Source organism: Oryza glaberrima, chromosome 7 (assembly GCF_000147395.1).
Source record: "Oryza glaberrima chromosome 7, OglaRS2, whole genome shotgun sequence".
Lineage (NCBI taxonomy): Eukaryota > Viridiplantae > Streptophyta > Magnoliopsida > Poales > Poaceae > Oryza > Oryza glaberrima.
The window spans coordinates 7,785,101-7,792,062 of NC_068332.1; the positions used below are offsets into that span (position 1 = coordinate 7,785,101).

The 6,962-nt window shown below is 57.1% G+C and overlaps 1 pseudogene; it reads right to left on the minus strand.

Annotated features, from left to right (window-relative positions):
* Positions 1 to 555: 555 nt before the first annotated feature.
* LOC127779369 (uncharacterized) lies at positions 556 to 1,886 on the minus strand (annotated as a pseudogene).
* Positions 1,887 to 6,962: the final 5,076 nt, after the last annotated feature.

A 6,962-nucleotide genomic window follows, 5' to 3' on the forward strand; every position in this document is an offset into this window, starting at 1 on the left:
CGCATAGTTTCCTCAACTTTTGGCGAGGAACGGGCGAGGAACCGCATTGGGGAGAGGCATCGCTCGGTACCGTAGCCCGGGGACATTGCAATCAACTACCTCCACGCCAAGGGTGAAGAAGACGAGGAGGTAGGCGGGGGGAGAAGAAGATGGGGCGCCGCCACGCCCCGATCCGCCTCCACCACTCGATCTGCCGCCGCCATGCCTCGATCCGGCGCCGCAGCGCCTCGATCCGACGCCAAGGAGCGGAGAGGCGCCGCTGGGAGGGGAGAAGAGGGGAGAGGCGCCGCTGAGGAGGGGAGGAGAGGTCGAGCTAGAGAGAGTGAAGAGTTCGGCTGGTGAAGTGGGACGGCGTAGGAAGGGGATTGGGGTATCGGTGGGGAAAAGAGGGAGGGAGGAGAGATTTTATATTAATTTCTAGATTTTAGGGTGTTTAATATAAAATTTGGATTTCTATATAAATTGAAAAATTGTGAGGAATAAAACAAAAAACACACCAGGGGCTGAAATAAAAAATACGAGACTGCCACCCGAAGCAACTTGCACTATGAGAAATTAGCTTTTTGGGTGTTGCCCCATCCTAGATTGCAATTGAGGGTACCCCTTGAGTTGGCCATGCCGTGAAGAAACCAGAGATAATCTGCTCGAGAGATGAAAACCCCATCCCTCAACTCCCACTTCTTCAGTAGAGGCAGCAGCAGGCTTCCCGTGTACACGCCGACATGGACGGCACCCACCATCGCCGCCACGTCTGTTTGACCGCCGGTGGCCGGATCGTACACCCGAATCACGCCGCGGCCGTGCTCTGAACTGCCGTTGGCCCACACCCAGAAGACGACCCTCCCGTCGTCGACGAGCACCACCGCCGGCTCCGCGCTTTCCGCGTCCCACGGCCACGGCAGCCCGAGGGCGTGGTATAGCATGGTCACCGTGTACAGCTTCGTCCAATGCTGCGGCCCAACCTTGCCGCCGTCGCCGTCGCCGGCGAGGAGGAACCATAGGTCCAGGACGCCAGCTCGGTGGTCGTCGTGGGCCACCACCAAGGTGCCCCTCAGCTCGGCAAGGGTGACGGTGACGTTCCAGGGGTCATCGTGGTCTCCGGCGGGCCACCGACGAGGTCCGGTCGCCATTGCTCCGCCTCAAGGTCAAACGCCGCGATCCAGTCTCTCCTCCATAGCCTGTATTCATAGAGCAGCACGAAGTAGGCGACCCCGCCGACGACGGCCGCGAACCTGCGTGACGTGCTGACGGTGTAAGGCTGGCTCGGCCGTACCTCCCTCCACAGCACGAGGCGGCCGCCGTTGACGCTGTCGCAGGCAAGGGTGAGGACCGAGCAGGCCTGCTGCTCGCCGTGCTTCAGCTCCCCATCCTTGGTGATGTGCATCACCTTGTACTCCCCCGTCGATGCGATCCGCGCGAGCGTGACTGAGTACTTGGTGGGGTGGCTGATCTTGTAGTCGGGGACGACGGGGACGGCGCCGGACACCGGGTCGAGCACGTGGAGCAGCTGGTTGTTGTCGACGAGGAGAGCCACGCCGCCGTGCGTGGACACCTCGGCCGGCCGGTCGCACCTCCCGGCGCAGGCCCTCTTCACGATGTCGCCGGAGGACGCGTCCACGACGTAGACGTCCACCAGCTCCCTCCCATAGGAGTTGAGCCGGCCGCGGACGGCGACGGCGAGGTGCGGGGCCGTGCGTGGGCGGCGGCGAAGACCGGGTCGCCAGACAGCAGGGCGCGCCACGGCCGGCACACGGCATGGAGGCGGCAGAGCGGCCTCGCTGGGAGGCATAGCAGGACCTCGTGGAGCAGATCGACCATCAGGACGCCGTCGTTGACACTGCGACGACGGGGTAGTCGCCGCCGTTAGCTCGCGATGGCGGTGCCATTGCCATGCTAAGGTTTGTGTTAGAGTATATGGTAGGTAGAGTTATACTAGGATATGATCGATTTGTGTGGACTCCTTCCATATCTGTAATCCTTCCTTATCTCTTCTCCATGTATTTCTATATATACCTGCCCCTGAGGCTCAATACAATCAATCTATGTTACGCAGTATATCTCTCCTATACTATCCAATATGTTATTAGACCGCCTCCGCTGCCGTCGCCCCCGGGAGCGAGATCGCTCCCGGGGGCGGCCACCCTTTTTTTTCTTTTCCTTCGAGTTGTTATGCTTCATCGCCGGGATCGATTTTGATCTCCTCGGCCGCGGCCTCCTTCGTCGAGTGTACATCGCTGTCGTCATTGTCCTAGAGGAGATCGATCTCCTCAGGCGTTTTCGTCATCTTCACTTCATGGCCTAGCACCGTTGCGTTGACCTCCATGGCCTAGCAGATCGCATCTACCTCCATGGCCTAGCACCGTTGCATCGACCTCGCCGCCGGGGGGATGGGCCCCTCGCCGGCGCGTGCCGCTCCACCGGCTGGCCCCGAGCTCCTCTACCTCGGCCGCCGCCGGCGGGCGCCGGATCTCCTTCGCGCCCCGGCAACTCCACCCTCCGCCGCCAGCGCGCCTCCTCGTCCCCATCTCGGGTCGCTGCCAGCAATGGCTTGTGCTCTTCCACAACCTTCGTGTGTGGCGCGGGTCGTCGTCGGGTCACCGGCGCTGCCCTGCGGTCATCCACGTTAGGCGCCGGAGCCCGCCGCTCCTCACGGCGCCGAGGTCCACGGGCTACCATCCACCGGGTTCCCACCGCAGACGCCGGTGTCCCAACATGGGGGGCTTGTAACGCCTCGATTTTCGTTCGGAGTTAAAAATCATTAAATAATACATTTTCTAGAAATTAATTAAAAGTTAAATCAATTTAATCAAGTGAATTATTGGGAGGAAATTAGAGAAAATTAAAATTTCCATTAAAAATCATTAGCCGGGAATATTTAGTAATATTGTTTGTGTCCTAAAATACACTCCAGATTTTTCCGCGAATTTTCGGAGCTCAAGAAATAATTTTAATAGCACAAAGATCATTTAATCAATTAAATAAAAAGAAAACAAAATTAAAATCCCCTTCCTCCCTTTCGGGCTCGGCCGAAAATCCTCCCCTCCCTCCTTCTTTCCCCTCCGGCCCAGCCGCTTCCCTCCCCTCTCCTCCTTGGGCCGCTCGGCACGTTCGCTCCCTTTCCCTCCAAAGTCCACATACCCCCAGCCTTCTCACTCCCTCTCTCTGACAGGTGGGACCCGAGGCCCCACCTGTCATCCCCTTCACCTTACCCTTCCTCCAGCCGCCCCGCCAGCAACCACCATGGGCGCCGGTTCCACCCCACGACGCCGCCGTTTCCACCCATCTCCACTCCTCGCGCGCGCGCTCGTTCGTGGGACCTAGCTGCCCATGTCTCCGCTCTTATCCCTCTTTCGCGCTCGCAAAAACCAGCCGCCAACTCCCCCATGATCCCACGCCGCTTCCCCACTCTGACCGGCGATTCCGCCCCTCCCGGCCTCGATCTCCATCCACCGCGCCCATAAAAACCATCCCCGTGCCCTCCTCTCGAGTTTCCGCCTCCTTCCTGAGCTTGCCGTGCACTCCCTCGCTCTCCCCACGCGCCGCCACTCGCCGGCGTGCTCCAGCCGCCGCCTCCCGCTGCCTTGGCCATCGCCGCGCCGCGCCACTGTCACCATCGGCTCCGCCACGCCGAGCCACACCTCGGCATCCGCTTTGCCTCCCCGTATCCCTGTCGGAACCACCTCTGCATCACGTACCCGAGCCACCACCGCCGTTCGCCGCCTCCAGCAGCCCGCCACCGCCGCTTCAACCTCCACCGTGACTTGCCGCTTGCGCCATTGACTTCGCCGTCGCAAGAGCAAGGCCGGCCGCCACTTTGTTTGCCCAGTCCACCGCCGGAGCACCACTTTCGCCATCGATCCGAGGCCGCCACCTCATTTGCTGCCTCCGACCTCCTCGCGGTACGCCGTTGCCTCCCTCGGCCACGCAAGGACGAGTACACCCTCGGCCACCACCTCCTCGCCGCCGGGAGCCACCATAATCGTCTCCCCGGTGAGTCCTGCCGCAAATGTTGTGCTCGGCCGGTGTTCCTCGCTGTGCCGCGATGCCTCTCCCTCCTCTAACCCCTCCTCTTTGCTTCCCAGGTCCTGCTGACCTCGGCCGCACCTCCACAGCGGTCGGGAGTCACCGAAGCGCCGTCCACGACCCCAACCCGAGAAGCGCCACCGCCAATCCTCGTCGTCAGCCGCCTTCCCGACTTCGCCTCGCCGTCCCCGTCCTCTTGGTGAGCCCCCTCTCCCTTCCCCGCCGCCACCCCTGTGTGCCGCCGCAGCCAGCGCGGCTGCCGCCCACTGCCGGCGACCATCAGGCCGAGCACCACCGCTTTCCGGCCAGCTGCCGCCGCCCTGCTCGCTCGTGGCCGCCTGGCCCCTTTGCCGCGCCGCGCCTGCCCGTGGCCATTCGATCGACCGCCCTAGCCGATCTGGGCCGTTGTAACGTCCCGCCTCTCCCAGGCCAGGCCCGCAGAGGCCGTTGTAACGTCCCGCCTCTCCCAGGCCGGGCTCGCTTACATCTGATAGCTTTCATAGGTCATAGACTACCCTCACAGACCAACACATGTCTCTTGTGCACACTTTGTCCTCACTTGTGTGCACCTGGGAAGAATTTCCCGGTTGGTCATCCATCCCAAATTGCTCCAGGCCAAGCACGCTTAACCTTGGAGTTCTTTGGAGATTGGCTTCCGGAAAAGAAGTTGCAACTTGTTGATATGAGTATTCTATTAATCCTATTAAGCCCTAGGCCGGGATGTTACACCCTCACCCCCTTAAGAGAGATCGACGCCCCCGTCAGGGACCAACACATGTCTATTGTGCACACTTTGTCCTCACTCGTGTGCACCTAGGAAGAATTTCCCAGTCGGTCACCCAGCCCAAATTGCTCCAGGCCAAGCACGCTTAACCCTGGAGTTCTTTGGAGATTGGCTTCCGGAAAAGAAGTTGCAACTTGTTGATATGAGTATTCTATTAATCCTATTAAGCCCTAGGCCAGGATGTTACAGCCGTCCACGTGGCCTCCCTGTGCCGCCCCGCGTGGGTGCTCTCGTGGCGCCACCTCCGCTAGCCCGTCCGCCATGGCCACCACGAGGCTGCCACATGGTGCGCCCGTGGGCAACGCGCACGTGGACCGAGTCCACCGTGCGCCGACCTCCTTTGAGCCACCGACAGGTGGGGCCCGCTTGTCGGCGCCACCTATTCCCCTCGGTGACATCATAAACCATTTTAATTGCGCAATAAATTGGTAATAATTCTATAAATTCATATAAATGGCTCAAAACTTCTAAAATTCATATATAATCCATACGAACTCCAAATTGGCCATTCAACTTGCAAAATTCATCTAAAATTGAGCTCTACAAGTACTGTTTTCTTGGTTTTTATTAGGGTTTTTTTTCTTGTTTTGCGTGCCAGCGTGTAGAATCCGTCGTTTCGGAAGATCGCGATCGCGAGGAAAAGAGTTTAGAAGATTGTTATGAAGAAGCAAGGCAAGTCACACATTCCTCTTGAGCATGTTGATCCCAATTTATAAATATTTTACTGTTTGCAAATAAATAGGCATCGTTTTGCTAATTACATGGGATCAGGGTTTACCTATCTGCTTGCTTGTCCTTCGTCAACCTAAGGTGATAAATCGACTAGCTTGTGTTACTTTGATGACCTAGCTAGAACTATATGCTTAGCCATGCTTAATTACCACTAGCTCAGTTGATGAGATAATTACAGTATTAGACATTTTGGTATCAGAACGAGCTGCGTGCTCGAGACACCCGGCCATGTTTTATTGGCCGTAATTATCCAACTAAAATGCGACTGAATGGTGGGCTGTGGGTGCATGGTTTTACTGGTCACACCCATAGCAATTAAGGACCGGTTCATGGGATGCACTGGAAGACATACAATGCTTGCCACAAGCGGGAATGGGTAACTGCCTGACTTGAAGTATAGCTCTTCTCTGGCTGACGCATCCAAGCAAGGGTGGGCGTGATGGAGCGGGATGGGCCCTGCGACGGCCTTTGTCGCTTCCAGTTTCACCTAGGCACGAGAGGGGATTGCTCGCTGCCTGCTGGGGGCGGGGGTGAAACCTGAGGTGTGGTGTGCTTGGTCGGAGGGGGTAATATGAAGGGTCTTGTTACAATCACTTGACATGGTGACGTCTCCGGCCGGGCATGGTGACATGCCGATAGATTGTGTCTTGTAGGTATAGTTGTGCACCTCTGGCTAGAGTAAAACTATTCGAATAGCCGTGCCCGCGGTTATGGGCGATCGACCAGAATCACCGTGATTAGTCTCACACTTAATAAATCGACTCAATGCACTGTAGTTCATGTGGGTTGGTTGGGTCTATTCAACGTGGTGTAGCGTTGATCAGTGGAGATTTAATGTTACCTTAATTAACCAACTGTTTTACTGTTTTGCTCAATAAAATGTTTTACAACCGCCTTTATGCAAATAGCCACAAGCTGTTCTTAAATCCACTTGCACATCTGCATCATTGGTGTGGCTTGCTGAGTACGGTGGTTGTACTCAGCCTTGCTATTATTCCCCCTTTTCAGAAGTGTAGTGCTTCTGAGTTGAAGACGGAGTTAGAGGACCAAGGCTCAGACCCCAGTTGAGTTTTGCCTGTGGAGTGGAGCTGAAGCCCCGCTAGGATCGCCTTTTTCCACTGCTGCTGCTTTCATTTCGGTGTGAGGATTAAGTGTCTCTTCTGTAAGTATTTATGTTTAGAACTGTATATTACTTACCGTTTTGTGTACCCTGGCTAATTCTTGGACAGGAATACATAAAATAGTCTGAAAATTTGGGCTAAATTTCTGAGTGTGACAGGGCTCACGGCCGCCACCGCCGCCAGCACCCATCGCCGGCGTCCTCTCCATCCGCCGCTTCGAGAGACTTGTACTTGTCTTCACTGCCGTCGGAGGGAGTGCGCGGCTAAACCAGAGATCCAGGCAGAGGCTGGCCTCTACCCGT